We start from the raw sequence: 16,639 nt of genomic DNA, 5'->3' as shown, positions 1-16,639 counted from the left end.
ATTTTTTCAAAAAAAGTTTTTTCGCACGCTTAGTTGTCGAGGCCTGATTTTATTTCCTACGATAAAAACCCTTCTGTTTCCACCACCAAACGTATCAGGGGAGCCTTTGCAACAGTTTGGCACCATTTTTGAGTGAATTGGATAACGTCAGATTTTTGGTGAAATTCTGACCCGCCGGTCAGGGATTTTTTCAAAAAAAAGTTTTTCCGCAGGTTAAGCTGTTGAGTCCGGTTTTTATTTCCTACGATAAACACCCTTCTGTTTCCACCGCCAAATGTATCAGAGGAGCCTTTGCAACAGTTTGGCACCATTTTTGAGTGAATTGGATAACGTCAGATTTTTGGTGAAATGCTGACCCGCCGGTCAGGGATTTTTTCAAAAAAATGATTTTACGCAGGCTGAGTTGTTGAGGCCTGATTTTTCTGCCTATGATAAAAACCCTTCTGTTTCCACCGCCAAACGTATCAGGGGAGCCTTTGCAACAGTTTGGCACCATTTTTGAGTGAATTGGATAACGACAGATTTTTGGTGAAAGGCTGACCCGCCGGTCAGGGATTTTTTCAAAAAAAGTTTTTTCGCACGCTGAGTTGTCGAGGCCTGATTTTATTTCCTACGATAAAAACCCTTCTGTTTCCACCGCCAAACGTATCAGGGGAGCCTTTGCAACAGTTTGGCACCATTTTTTAGTGAATTGGATAACGTCAGATTTTTGGTGAAATTTTGACCCGCCGGTTAGGGATTTTTTCAAAAAAAAGTTTTTCTGCAGGTTAAGTTGTTGAGTCCGGTTTTTATTTCCTACGATAAAAACCCTTCTGTTTCCACCGCCAAATGTATCAGGGGACCCTTTGCAACAGAATGGCACCATTTTTGAGTGAATTGGATAACGTTAGATTTTTGGTGAAATTCTGACCCGCCGGTCAGGGATTTTTTTCAAAAAAAAGTTTTTTCACACGCTGAGTTGTCGAGGCCTGATTTTATTTCCTACGATTAAAAAAACCTTCTATATCCACCGCCAAACGTATCTGGGGAGCCTTTGCAACAGTTTGTCACCATTTTTGAGTGAATTGGATAACGTCAGATTTTTGGTGAAATTCTGACCCGCCGGTCAGGGATTTTTTCAAAAAAATGTTTCTGCGCAGGCTGAGTTGTCGAGGCCTGATTTTTCTGCCTATGATAAAAACCCTTCTGTTTCCACTGCCAAACGTATCAGGGGAGCCTTTGCAACAGTTTGGCACCATTTTTGAGTGAATTTGATAACGTCAGATTTTTGGTGAAATTCTGACCCGCCGGTCAGGGATTTTTTCAAAAAAAAGTTTTTTCGCACGCTGAGTTGTCGAGGCCTGATTTTATTTCCTACGATGAAAACCCTTCTGTTTCCACCGCCAAACGTATCAGGGGAGCCTTTGCAACAGTTTGGCACCATTTTTGAGTGAATTGGATGACGTCAGATTTTTGGTGAAATTCTGACCCGCCGGTCAGGGATTTTTTCAAAAAAAAGTTTTTTCGCACGCTGAGTTGTCGAGGCCTGATTTTATTTCCTACGATGAAAACCCTTCTGTTTCCACAGCCAAACGTATCAGGGGAGCCTTTGCAACAGTTTGGCACCATTTTTGAGTGAATTGGATAACGTCAGATTTTTGGTGAAATGCTGACCCGCCGGTCAGGGATTTGTTCAAAAAAATGTTTTTACGCAGGCTGAGTTGTCGAGGCCTGATTTTTTTGCCTATGATAAAAACCCTTCTGTTTCCACCGCCAAACGTATCAGGGGAGCCTTTGCAACAGTTTGGCACCATTTTTGAGTGAATTTGAAACGTCAGATTTTTGGTGAAATTCTGACCCGCCGGTCAGGGATTTTTTCAAAAAAAAGTTTTTTCGCACGCTGAGTTGTCGAGGCCTGATTTTATTTCCTACGATGAAAACCCTTCTGTTTCCACCGCCAAACGTATCAGGGGAGCCTTTGCAACAGTTTGGCACCATTTTTGAGTGAATTGGATTACGTCAGATTTTTGGTGAAATTCTGACCCGCCGGTCAGGGATTTTTTTTAAAAAAAGTTTTTTCGCACGCTGAGTTGTCGAGGCCTGATTTTATTTCCTACGATGAAAACCCTTCTGTTTCCACCGCCAAACGTATCAGGGGAGCCTTTGCAACAGTTTGGCACCATTTTTGAGTGAATTGGATAACGTCAGATTTTTGGTGAAATGCTGACCCGCCGGTCAGGGATTTTTTCAAAAAAATGTTTTTACGCAGGCTGAGTTGTCGAGGCCTGATTTTTTTGCCTATGATAAAAACCCTTCTGTTTCCACCGCCAAACGTATCAGGGGAGCCTTTGCAACAGTTTGGCACCATTTTTGAGTGAATTGGATTACGTCAGATTTTTGGTGAAATTCTGACCCGCCGGTCAGGGATTTTTTCAAAAAAAAGTTTTTTCGCACGCTGAGTTGTCGAGGCCTGATTTTATTTCCTACGATGAAAACCCTTCTGTTTCCACCGCCAAACGTATCAGGGGAGCCTTTGCAACAGTTTGGCACCATTTTTGAGTGAATTTGATAACGTCAGATTTTTGGTGAAATTCTGACCCGCCGGTCAGGGATTTTTTCAAAAAAAAGTTTTTTCGCACGCTGAGTTGTCGAGGCCTGATTTTATTTCCTACGATGAAAACCCTTCTGTTTCCACCGCCAAACGTATCAGGGGAGCCTTTGCAACAGTTTGGCACCATTTTTGAGTGAATTGGATGACGTCAGATTTTTGGTGAAATTCTGACCCGCCAGTCAGGGATTTTTTCAAAAAAAAGATTTTCCGCAGGTTAAGTTTTTGAGTCCGGTTTTCATTTCCTACGATAAGAACCCTTCTTTTTCCACCGCCAAACGTATCAGGGGAGCCTTTGCAACAGTTTGGCACCATTTTTGAGTGAATTGGATGACGTCAGATTTTTGGTGAAATTCTGACCCGCCGGTCAGGGATTTTTTCAAAAAAAAGTTTTTTCGCACGCTGAGTTGTCGAGGCCTGATTTTATTTCCTACGATAAAAACCCTTCTTTTTCCACCGCCAAACGTATCAGGGGAGCCTTTGCAACAGTTTAGCACCATTTTTGAGTGAATTGGATAACGTCAGATTTTTGGTGAAATTCTGACCCGCCGGTCAGGGATTTTTTCAAAAAAATGTTTTTACGCAGGCTGAGTTGTCGAGGCCTGATTTTTCTGCCTATGATAAAAACCCTTCTGTTTCCACCGCCAAACGTATCAGGGGAGCCTTTGCAACAGTTTGGCACCATTTTTGAGTGAATTTGATAACGTCAGATTTTTGGTGAAATTCTGACCCGCCGGTCAGGGATTTTTTCAAAAAAAAGTTTTTTCGCACGCTGAGTTGTCGAGGCCTGATTTTATTTCCTACGATAAAAACCCTTCTGTTTCCACCACCAAACGTATCAGGGGAGCCTTTGCAACAGTTTGGCACCATTTTTGAGTGAATTGGATAACGTCAGGTTTTTGGTGAAATTCTGACCCGCCGGTCAGGGATTTTTTCAAAAAAAAGTTTTTTCGCATGCTGAGTTGTCGAGGCCTGATTTTATTTCCTACGATGAAAACCCTTCTGTTTCCACCGCCAAACGTATCAGGGGAGCCTTGGCAATAGTTTGGCACCATTTTTGAGTGAATTGGATAACGTCAGATTTTTGGTGAAATTCTGACCCGCCGGTCAGGGATTTTTTCAAAAAAAAGTTTTTTCGCACGCTGAGTTGTCGAGGCCTGATTTTATTTCCTACGATGAAAACCCTTCTGTTTCCACCGCCAAACGTATCAGGGGAGCCTTGGCAATAGTTTGGCACCATTTTTGAGTGAATTGGATAACGTCAGATTTTTGGTGAAATTCTGACCCGCCGGTCAGGGATTTTTTCAAAAAAAAGTTTTTTCGCACGCTGAGTTGTCGAGGCCTGATTTTATTTCCTACGATGAAAACCCTTCTGTTTCCACCGCCAAACGTATCAGGGGAGCCTTTGCAACAGTTTGGCACCATTTTTGAGTGAATTGGATGACGTCAGATTTTTGGTGAAATTCTGACCCGCCAGTCAGGGATTTTTTCAAAAAAAAGATTTTCCGCAGGTTAAGTTTTTGAGTCCGGTTTTCATTTCCTACGATAAGAACCCTTCTGTTTCCACCGCCAAACGTATCAGGGGAGCCTTTGCAACAGTTTGGCACCATTTTAGAGTGAATTGGATAACGTCAGATTTTTGGTGAAATGCTGACCCGCCGGTCAGGGATTTTTTCAAAAAAATGTTTTTACGCAGGCTGGGTTTTTGAGTCCAGTTTTTATTTCCTACGATGAAAACCCTTCTTTTTCCACCGCCAAATGTATCAGGGGAGCCTTTGCAACAGTTTGGCACCATTTTTGAGTGAATTGGATAACGTCAGATTTTTGTTGAAATTCTGACCCGCCGGTCAGGGATTTTTTTAACAAAAGTTTTTTCGCACGCTGAGTTGTCGAGGCCTGATTTTATTTCCTACGATGAAAACCCTACTGTTTCCACCGCCAAACGTATCAGGGGAGCCTTTGCAACAGTTTGGCACCATTTTTGAGTGAATTGGATGACGTCAGATTTTTGGTGAAATTCTGACCCGCCGGTCAGGGATTTTTTCAAAAAAAAGATTTTCCGCAGGCTGAGTTGTCGAGGCCTGATTTTTCTGCCTATGATAAAAACCCTTCTGTTTCCACCGCCAAACGTATCAGGGGAGCCTTTGCAACAGTTTGGCACCATTTTTGAGTGAATTGGATAACGTCAGATTTTTGTTGAAATTCTGACCCGCCGGTCAGGGATTTTTTTAACAAAAGTTTTTTCGCACGCTGAGTTGTCGAGGCCTGATTTTTCTGCCTATGATAAAAACCCTTCTGTTTCCACCGCCAAACGTATCAGGGGAGCCTTTGCAACAGTTTGGCACCATTTTTGAGTGAATTGGATAACGTCAGATTTTTGGTGAAATTCTGACCCGCCGGTCAGGGATTTTTTCAAAAAAAAGTTTTTTCGCACGCTGAGTTGTCGGGGCCTGATTTTATTTCCTACGATGAAAACCCTTCTGTTTCCACCGCCAAACGTATCAGGGGAGCCTTTGCAACAGTTTGGCACCATTTTTGAGTGAATTGGATGACGTCAGATTTTTGGTGAAATTCTGACCCGCCGGTCAGGGATTTTTTCAAAAAAAAGATTTTCCGCAGGTTAAGTTTTTGAGTCCGGTTTTTATTTCCTACGATAAAAACCCTTCTGTTTCCACCGCCAAACGTATCAGGGGAGCCTTTGCAACAGTTTGGCACCATTTTTGAGTGAATTGGATAACGTCATATTTTTGGTGACATTCTGACCCGCCGGTCAGGGATTTTTTCAAAAAAAAGTTTTTCCGCAGGTTAAATTGTTGAGTCCGGTTTTTATTTCCTACGATAAAAACCCTTCTGTTTCCACCACCAAACGTATCAGGGAAGCCTTTGCAACAGTTTGACACCATTTTTTAGTGAATTGGATAACGTCAGATTTTTGGTGAAATTCTGACCCGCCGGTCAGGGATTTTTTTTCAAAAAAAAGTTTTTTCGCACGCTGAGTTGTCGAGGGCTGATTTTATTTCCTACGATGAAAACCCTTCTGTTTCCACTGCCAAACGTATCAGGGGAGCCTTTGCAACAGTTTGGCACGATTTTTGAGTGAATTGGATAACATCAGATTTTTGGTGAAATTCTGACCTGCCGGTCAGGGATTTTTTCAAAAAAAAGTTTTTTTGGACGCTGAGTTGTCAAGGCCTGATTTTATTTCCTACGATGAAAACCCTTCTGTTTCCACCGCCAAACGTATCAGGGGAGCCGTTGCAACAGTTTGGCACCATTTTTGAGTGAATTGGATAACGTCAGATTTTTGGTGAAATGCTGACCCGCCGGTCAGGGATTTTTTCAAAAAAATGTTTTTACGCAGGCTGAGTTGTCGAGGCCTGATTTTTCTGCCTATGATAAAAACCCTTCTGTTTCCACCGCCAAACGTATCAGGGGAGCCTTTGCAACAGTTTGGCACCATTTTTGAGTGAATTGGATAACGTCAGATTTTTGGTGAAATTCTGACCCGCCGGTCAGGGATTTTTTCAAAAAAAAGTTTTTCCGCAGGTTAAGTTTTTGAGTCCGGTTTTTATTTCCTACGATAAAAACCCTTCTGTTTCCACCGCCAAACGTATCAGGGGAGCCTTTGCAACAGTTTGGCACCATTTTTTAGTGAATTGGATAACGTCAGATTTTTGGTGAAATTCTGACCCGCCGGTCAGGGATTTTTTTTAAAAAAAGTTTTTCCGCAGGTTAAGTGTTTGAGTCCGGTTTTTATTTCCTACGATAAAAACCCTTCTTTTTCCACCGCCAAACGTATCAGGGGAGCCTTTGCAACAGTTTGGCACCATTTTTGAGTGAATTGGATAACGTCAGATTTTTGTTGAAATTCTGACCCGCCGGTCAGGGATTTTTTTAACAAAAGTTTTTTCGCACGCTGAGTTGTCGAGGCCTGATTATATTTCCTACGATGAAAACCCTTCTGTTTCCACCGCCAAACGTATCAGGGGAGCCTTTGCAACAGTTTGGCACCATTTTTGAGTGAATTGGATAACGTCAGATTTTTGGTGAAATTCTGACCCGCCGGTCAGGGATTTTTTCAAAAAAAAGTTTTTCCGCAGGTTAAGTTTTTGAGTCCGGTTTTTATTTCCTACGATGAAAACCCTTCTGTTTCCACCGCCAAACGTATCAGGGGAGCCTTTGCAACAGTTTGGCACCATTTTTGAGTGAATTGGATAACGTCAGATTTTGGGTGAAATTCTGACCCGCCGGTCAGGGATTTTTTCAAAAAAAAGTTTTTTCGCACGCTGAGTTGTCGAGGCCTGATTTTATTTCCTACGATGAAAACCCTTCTGTTTCCACCGCAAAACGTATCAGGGGAGCCTTTGCAACAGTTTGGCACCATTTTAGAGTGAATTGGATAACGTCAGATTTTTGGTGAAATGCTGACCCGCCGGTCAGGGATTTTTTCAAAAAAATGTTTTTACGCAGGCTGAGTTGTCGAGGCCTGATTTTTTTGCCTATGATAAAAACCCTTCTGTTTCCACCGCCAAACGTATCAGGGGAGCCTTTGCAACAGTTTGGCACCATTTTTGAGTGAATTTGATAACGTCAGATTTTTGGTGAAATTCTGACCCGCCGGTCAGGGATTTTTTCAAAAAAAAGTTTTTCCGCAGGTTAAGTTTTTGAGTCCGGTTTTTATTTCCTACGATAAGAACCCTTCTTTTTCCACCGCCAAACGTATCAGGGGAGCCTTTGCAACAGTTTGGCACCATTTTTGAGAGAATTGGATGACGTCAGATTTTTGGTGAAATTCTGACCCGCTGGTCAGGGATTTTTTCAAAAAAAAATTTTTCGCACGCTGAGTTGTCGAGGCCTGATTTTATTTCCTACGATGAAAACCCTTCTGTTTCCACCGCCAAACGTATCAGGGGAGCCTTTGCAACAGTTTGGCACCATTTTTGAGTGAATTGGATGACGTCAGATTTTTGGTGAAATTCTGACCCGCCAGTCAGGGATTTTTTCAAAAAAAAGATTTTCCGCAGGTTAAGTTTTTGAGTCCGGTTTTCATTTCCTACGATAAGAACCCTTCTTTTTCCAACGCCAAACGTATCAGGGGAGCCTTTGCAACAGTTTGGCACCATTTTTGAGTGAATTGGATGACGTCAGATTTTTGGTGAAATTCTGACCCGCCGGTCAGGGATTTTTTTCAAAAAAATGTTTTTACGCAGGCTGAGTTGTCGAGGCCTGATTTTTCTGCCTATGATAAAAACCCTTCTGTTTCCACCGCCAAACGTATCAGGGGAGCCTTTGCAACAGTTTGGCACCATTTTTGAGTGAATTTGATAACGTCAGATTTTTGGTGAAATTCTGACCCGCCGGTCAGGGATTTTTTCAAAAAAAAGTTTTTTCGCACGCTGAGTTGTCGAGGCCTGATTTTATTTCCTACGATGAAAACCCTTCTGTTTCCACCGCCAAACGTATCAGGGGAGCCTTTGCAACAGTTTGGCACCATTTTTGAGTGAATTGGATGACGTCAGATTTTTGGTGAAATTCTGACCCGCCAGTCAGGGATTTTTTCAAAAAAAAGATTTTCCGCAGGTTAAGTTTTTGAGTCCGGTTTTCATTTCCTACGATAAGAACCCTTCTTTTTCCACCGCCAAACGTATCAGGGGAGCCTTTGCAACAGTTTGGCACCATTTTTGAGTGAATTGGATGACGTCAGATTTTTGGTGAAATTCTGACCCGCCGGTCAGGGATTTTTTCAAAAAAAAGTTTTTTCGCACGCTGAGTTGTCGAGGCCTGATTTTATTTCCTACGATAAAAACCCTTCTTTTTCCACCGCCAAACGTATCAGGGGAGCCTTTGCAACAGTTTGGCACCATTTTTGAGTGAATTGGATGACGTCAGATTTTTGGTGAAATTCTGACCCGCCGGTCAGGGATTTTTTCAAAAAAAAGATTTTCCGCAGGTTAAGTGTTTGAGTCCAGTTTTTATTTCCTACCATAAAAACCCTTCTTTTTCCACCGCCAAACGTATCAGGGGAGCCTTTGCAACAGTTTGGCACCATTTTTGAGTGAATTGGATAACGTCAGATTTTTGTTGAAATTCTGACCCGCCGGTCAGGGATTTTTTTAACAAAAGTTTTTTCGCACGCTGAGTTGTCGAGGCCTGATTATATTTCCTACGATGAAAACCCTTCTGTTTCCACCGCCAAACGTATCAGGGGAGCCTTTGCAACAGTTTGGCACCATTTTTGAGTGAAATGGATGACGTCAGATTTTTGGTGAAATTCTGACCCGCCGGTCAGGGATTTTTTCAAAAAAAAGATTTTCCGCAGGTTAAGTTTTTGAGTCCGGTTTTTATTTCCTACGATAAAAACCCTTCTTTTTCCACCGCCAAACGTATCAGGGGAGCCTTTGCAACAGTTTGGCACCATTTTTGAGTGAATTGGATAACGTCATATTTTTGGTGACATTCTGACCCGCCGGTCAGGGATTTTTTCAAAAAAAAGTTTTTCCGCAGGTTAAATTGTTGAGTCCGGTTTTTATTTCCTACGATAAAAACCCTTCTGTTTCCACCACCAAACGTATCAGGGAAGCCTTTGCAACAGTTTGACACCATTTTTTAGTGAATTGGATAACGTCAGATTTTTGGTGAAATTCTGACCCGCCGGTCAGGGATTTTTTTTCAAAAAAAAGTTTTTTCGCACGCTGAGTTGTCGAGGCCTGATATTATTTCCTACGATGAAAACCCTTCTGTTTCCACCGCCAAACGTATCAGGGGAGCCTTTGCAACAGTTTGGCACGATTTTTGAGTGAATTGGATAACATCAGATTTTTGGTGAAATTCTGACCCGCCGGTCAGGGATTTTTTCAAAAAAAGTTTTTTTGGACGCTGAGTTGTCAAGGCCTGATTTTATTTCCTACGATGAAAACCCTTCTGTTTCCACCGCCAAACGTATCAGGGGAGCCTTTGCAACAGTTTGGCACCATTTTTGAGTGAATTGGATTACGTCAGATTTTTGGTGAAATTCTGACCCGCCGGTCAGGGATTTTTTCAAAAAAAAGTTTTTTCGCACGCTGAGTTGTCGAGGCCTGATTTTATTTCCTACGATGAAAACCCTTCTGTTTCCACCGCCAAACGTATCAGGGGAGCCTTTGCAACAGTTTGGCACCATTTTTGAGTGAATTTGATAACGTCAGATTTTTGGTGAAATTCTGACCCGCCGGTCAGGGATTTTTTCAAAAAAAAGTTTTTTCGCACGCTGAGTTGTCGAGGCCTGATTTTATTTCCTACGATGAAAACCCTTCTGTTTCCACCGCCAAACGTATCAGGGGAGCCTTTGCAACAGTTTGGCACCATTTTTGAGTGAATTGGATGACGTCAGATTTTTGGTGAAATTCTGACCCGCCGGTCAGGGATTTTTTCAAAAAAAAGATTTTCCGCAGGTTAAGTGTTTGAGTCCAGTTTTTATTTCCTACGATAAAAACCCTTCTTTTTCCACCGCCAAACGTATCAGGGGAGCCTTTGCAACAGTTTGGCACCATTTTTGAGTGAATTGGATAACGTCAGATTTTTGTTGAAATTCTGACCCGCCGGTCAGGGATTTTTTTAACAAAAGTTTTTTCGCACGCTGAGTTGTCAAGGCCTGATTATATTTCCTACGATGAAAACCCTTCTGTTTCCACCGCCAAACGTATCAGGGGAGCCTTTGCAACAGTTTGGCACCATTTTTGAGTGAAATGGATGACGTCAGATTTTTGGTGAAATTCTGACCCGCCGGTCAGGGATTTTTTCAAAAAAAAGTTTTTTCGCACGCTGAGTTGTCGAGGCCTGATTTTATTTCCTACGATGAAAACCCTTCTGTTTCCACCGCCAAACGTATCAGGGGAGCCTTTGCAACAGTTTGGCACCATTTTTGAGTGAATTTGATAACGTCAGATTTTTGGTGAAATTCTGACCCGCCGGTCAGGGATTTTTTCAAAAAAAAGTTTTTTCGCACGCTGAGTTGTCGAGGCCTGATTTTATTTCCTACGATGAAAACCCTTCTGTTTCCACCGCCAAACGTATCAGGGGAGCCTTTGCAACAGTTTGGCACCATTTTTGAGTGAATTGGATGACGTCAGATTTTTGGTGAAATTCTGACCCGCCGGTCAGGGATTTTTTCAAAAAAAAGATTTTCCGCAGGTTAAGTGTTTGAGTCCAGTTTTTATTTCCTACGATAAAAACCCTTCTTTTTCCACCGCCAAACGTATCAGGGGAGCCTTTGCAACAGTTTGGCACCATTTTTGAGTGAATTGGATAACGTCAGATTTTTGTTGAAATTCTGACCCGCCGGTCAGGGATTTTTTTAACAAAAGTTTTTTCGCACGCTGAGTTGTCAAGGCCTGATTATATTTCCTACGATGAAAACCCTTCTGTTTCCACCGCCAAACGTATCAGGGGAGCCTTTGCAACAGTTTGGCACCATTTTTGAGTGAAATGGATGACGTCAGATTTTTGGTGAAATTCTGACCCGCCGGTCAGGGATTTTTTCAAAAAAAAAGATTTTCCGCAGGTTAAGTTTTTGAGTCCGGTTTTTATTTCCTACGATAAAAACCCTTCTTTTTCCACCGCCAAACGTATCAGGGGAGCCTTTGCAACAGTTTGGCACCATTTTTGAGTGAATTGGATAACGTCATATTTTTGGTGACATTCTGACCCGCCGGTCAGGGATTTTTTCAAAAAAAAGTTTTTCCGCAGGTTAAATTGTTGAGTCCGGTTTTTATTTCCTACGATAAAAACCCTTCTGTTTCCACCACCAAACGTATCAGGGAAGCCTTTGCAACAGTTTGACACCATTTTTTAGTGAATTGGATAACGTCAGATTTTTGGTGAAATTCTGACCCGCCGGTCAGGGATTTTTTTTCAAAAAAAAGTTTTTTCGCACGCTGAGTTGTCGAGGCCTGATATTATTTCCTACGATGAAAACCCTTCTGTTTCCACCGCCAAACGTATCAGGGGAGCCTTTGCAACAGTTTGGCACGATTTTTGAGTGAATTGGATAACATCAGATTTTTGGTGAAATTCTGACCCGCCGGTCAGGGATTTTTTCAAAAAAAGTTTTTTTGGACGCTGAGTTGTCAAGGCCTGATTTTATTTCCTACGATGAAAACCCTTCTGTTTCCACCGCCAAACGTATCAGGGGAGCCTTTGCAACAGTTTGGCACCATTTTTGAGTGAATTGGATTACGTCAGATTTTTGGTGAAATTCTGACCCGCCGGTCAGGGATTTTTTCAAAAAAAAGTTTTTTCGCACGCTGAGTTGTCGAGGCCTGATTTTATTTCCTACGATGAAAACCCTTCTGTTTCCACCGCCAAACGTATCAGGGGAGCCTTTGCAACAGTTTGGCACCATTTTTGAGTGAATTTGATAACGTCAGATTTTTGGTGAAATTCTGACCCGCCGGTCAGGGATTTTTTCAAAAAAAAGTTTTTTCGCACGCTGAGTTGTCGAGGCCTGATTTTATTTCCTACGATGAAAACCCTTCTGTTTCCACCGCCAAACGTATCAGGGGAGCCTTTGCAACAGTTTGGCACCATTTTTGAGTGAATTGGATGACGTCAGATTTTTGGTGAAATTCTGACCCGCCAGTCAGGGATTTTTTCAAAAAAAAGATTTTCCGCAGGTTAAGTTTTTGAGTCCGGTTTTCATTTCCTACGATAAGAACCCTTCTTTTTCCACCGCCAAACGTATCAGGGGAGCCTTTGCAACAGTTTGACACCATTTTTGAGTGAATTGGATGACGTCAGATTTTTGGTGAAATTCTGACCCGCCGGTCAGGGATTTTTTCAAAAAAAAGTTTTTTCGCACGCTGAGTTGTCGAGGCCTGATTTTATTTCCTACGATAAAAACCCTTCTTTTTCCACCGCCAAACGTATCAGGGGAGCCTTTGCAACAGTTTGGCACCATTTTTGAGTGAATTGGATAACGTCAGATTTTTGGTGAAATTCTGACCCGCCGGTCAGGGATTTTTTCAAAAAAATGTTTTTACGCAGGCTGAGTTGTCGAGGCCTGATTTTTCTGCCTATGATAAAAACCCTTCTGTTTCCACCGCCAAAGGTATCAGGGGAGCCTTTGCAACAGTTTGGCACCATTTTTGAGTGAATTTGATAACGTCAGATTTTTGGTGAAATTCTGACCCGCCGGTCAGGGATTTTTTCAAAAAAAAGTTTTTTCGCACGCTGAGTTGTCGAGGCCTGATTTTATTTCCTACGATAAAAACCCTTCTGTTTCCACCACCAAACGTATCAGGGGAGCCTTTGCAACAGTTTGGCACCATTTTTGAGTGAATTGGATAACGTCAGGTTTTTGGTGAAATTCAGGGATTTTTTCAAAAAAAAGTTTTTTCGCATGCTGAGTTGTCGAGGCCTGATTTTATTTCCTACGATTAAAAAAACCTTCTATATCCACCGCCAAACGTATCAGGGGAGCCTTGGCAATAGTTTGGCACCATTTTTGAGTGAATTGGATAACGTCATATTTTTGGTGAAATGCTGACCCGCCGGTCAGGGATTTTTTCAAAAAAAGTTTTTTCGCACGCTGAGTTGTCGAGGCCTGATTTTATTTCCTACGATAAAAACCCTTCTGTTTCCACCACCAAACGTATCTGGGGAGCCTTTGCAACAGTTTGTCACCATTTTTGAGTGAATTGGATAACGTCAGATTTTTGGTGAAAGGCTGACCCGCCGGTCAGGGATTTTTTCAAAAAAAGTTTTTTCGCACGCTGAGTTGTTGAGGCCTGATTTTATTTCCTACGATAAAAACCCTTCTGTTTCCACCACCAAACGTATCTGGGGAGCCTTTGCAACAGTTTGTCACCATTTTTGAGTGAATTGGATAACGTCAGATTTTTGGTGAAAGGCTGACCCGCCGGTCAGGGATTTTTTCAAAAAAAGTTTTTTCGCACGCTTAGTTGTCGAGGCCTGATTTTATTTCCTACGATAAAAACCCTTCTGTTTCCACCACCAAACGTATCAGGGGAGCCTTTGCAACAGTTTGGCACCATTTTTGAGTGAATTGGATAACGTCAGATTTTTGGTGAAATTCTGACCCGCCGGTCAGGGATTTTTTCAAAAAAAAGTTTTTCCGCAGGTTAAGCTGTTGAGTCCGGTTTTTATTTCCTACGATAAACACCCTTCTGTTTCCACCGCCAAATGTATCAGAGGAGCCTTTGCAACAGTTTGGCACCATTTTTGAGTGAATTGGATAACGTCAGATTTTTGGTGAAATGCTGACCCGCCGGTCAGGGATTTTTTCAAAAAAATGATTTTACGCAGGCTGAGTTGTTGAGGCCTGATTTTTCTGCCTATGATAAAAACCCTTCTGTTTCCACCGCCAAACGTATCAGGGGAGCCTTTGCAACAGTTTGGCACCATTTTTGAGTGAATTGGATAACGACAGATTTTTGGTGAAAGGCTGACCCGCCGGTCAGGGATTTTTTCAAAAAAAGTTTTTTCGCACGCTGAGTTGTCGAGGCCTGATTTTATTTCCTACGATAAAAACCCTTCTGTTTCCACCGCCAAACGTATCAGGGGAGCCTTTGCAACAGTTTGGCACCATTTTTTAGTGAATTGGATAACGTCAGATTTTTGGTGAAATTCAGGGATTTTTTCAAAAAAAAGTTTTTTCGCATGCTGAGTTGTCGAGGCCTGATTTTATTTCCTACGATTAAAAAAACCTTCTATATCCACCGCCAAACGTATCAGGGGAGCCTTGGCAATAGTTTGGCACCATTTTTGAGTGAATTGGATAACGTCATATTTTTGGTGAAATGCTGACCCGCCGGTCAGGGATTTTTTCAAAAAAAGTTTTTTCGCACGCTGAGTTGTCGAGGCCTGATTTTATTTCCTACGATAAAAACCCTTCTGTTTCCACCACCAAACGTATCTGGGGAGCCTTTGCAACAGTTTGTCACCATTTTTGAGTGAATTGGATAACGTCAGATTTTTGGTGAAAGGCTGACCCGCCGGTCAGGGATTTTTTCAAAAAAAGTTTTTTCGCACGCTGAGTTGTTGAGGCCTGATTTTATTTCCTACGATAAAAACCCTTCTGTTTCCACCACCAAACGTATCTGGGGAGCCTTTGCAACAGTTTGTCACCATTTTTGAGTGAATTGGATAACGTCAGATTTTTGGTGAAAGGCTGACCCGCCGGTCAGGGATTTTTTCAAAAAAAGTTTTTTCGCACGCTTAGTTGTCGAGGCCTGATTTTATTTCCTACGATAAAAACCCTTCTGTTTCCACCACCAAACGTATCAGGGGAGCCTTTGCAACAGTTTGGCACCATTTTTGAGTGAATTGGATAACGTCAGATTTTTGGTGAAATTCTGACCCGCCGGTCAGGGATTTTTTCAAAAAAAAGTTTTTCCGCAGGTTAAGCTGTTGAGTCCGGTTTTTATTTCCTACGATAAACACCCTTCTGTTTCCACCGCCAAATGTATCAGAGGAGCCTTTGCAACAGTTTGGCACCATTTTTGAGTGAATTGGATAACGTCAGATTTTTGGTGAAATGCTGACCCGCCGGTCAGGGATTTTTTCAAAAAAATGATTTTACGCAGGCTGAGTTGTTGAGGCCTGATTTTTCTGCCTATGATAAAAACCCTTCTGTTTCCACCGCCAAACGTATCAGGGGAGCCTTTGCAACAGTTTGGCACCATTTTTGAGTGAATTGGATAACGACAGATTTTTGGTGAAAGGCTGACCCGCCGGTCAGGGATTTTTTCAAAAAAAGTTTTTTCGCACGCTGAGTTGTCGAGGCCTGATTTTATTTCCTACGATAAAAACCCTTCTGTTTCCACCGCCAAACGTATCAGGGGAGCCTTTGCAACAGTTTGGCACCATTTTTTAGTGAATTGGATAACGTCAGATTTTTGGTGAAATTTTGACCCGCCGGTTAGGGATTTTTTCAAAAAAAAGTTTTTCTGCAGGTTAAGTTGTTGAGTCCGGTTTTTATTTCCTACGATAAAAACCCTTCTGTTTCCACCGCCAAATGTATCAGGGGACCCTTTGCAACAGAATGGCACCATTTTTGAGTGAATTGGATAACGTTAGATTTTTGGTGAAATTCTGACCCGCCGGTCAGGGATTTTTTTCAAAAAAAAGTTTTTTCACACGCTGAGTTGTCGAGGCCTGATTTTATTTCCTACGATTAAAAAAACCTTCTATATCCACCGCCAAACGTATCTGGGGAGCCTTTGCAACAGTTTGTCACCATTTTTGAGTGAATTGGATAACGTCAGATTTTTGGTGAAATTCTGACCCGCCGGTCAGGGATTTTTTCAAAAAAATGTTTCTGCGCAGGCTGAGTTGTCGAGGCCTGATTTTTCTGCCTATGATAAAAACCCTTCTGTTTCCACTGCCAAACGTATCAGGGGAGCCTTTGCAACAGTTTGGCACCATTTTTGAGTGAATTTGATAACGTCAGATTTTTGGTGAAATTCTGACCCGCCGGTCAGGGATTTTTTCAAAAAAAAGTTTTTTCGCACGCTGAGTTGTCGAGGCCTGATTTTATTTCCTACGATGAAAACCCTTCTGTTTCCACCGCCAAACGTATCAGGGGAGCCTTTGCAACAGTTTGGCACCATTTTTGAGTGAATTGGATGACGTCAGATTTTTGGTGAAATTCTGACCCGCCGGTCAGGGATTTTTTCAAAAAAAAGTTTTTTCGCACGCTGAGTTGTCGAGGCCTGATTTTATTTCCTACGATGAAAACCCTTCTGTTTCCACAGCCAAACGTATCAGGGGAGCCTTTGCAACAGTTTGGCACCATTTTTGAGTGAATTGGATAACGTCAGATTTTTGGTGAAATGCTGACCCGCCGGTCAGGGATTTGTTCAAAAAAATGTTTTTACGCAGGCTGAGTTGTCGAGGCCTGATTTTTTTGCCTATGATAAAAACCCTTCTGTTTCCACCGCCAAACGTATCAGGGGAGCCTTTGCAACAGTTTGGCACCATTTTTGAGTGAATTTGAAACGTCAGATTTTTGGTGAAATTCTGACCCGCCGGTCAGGGATTTTTTCAAAAAAAAGT

This window comes from Zootoca vivipara, chromosome 11 (assembly GCF_963506605.1).
Source record: "Zootoca vivipara chromosome 11, rZooViv1.1, whole genome shotgun sequence".
NCBI classification, from domain to species: Eukaryota; Metazoa; Chordata; class Lepidosauria; order Squamata; family Lacertidae; genus Zootoca; species Zootoca vivipara.
Note: the sequence above shows the minus strand (reverse complement) of the source record.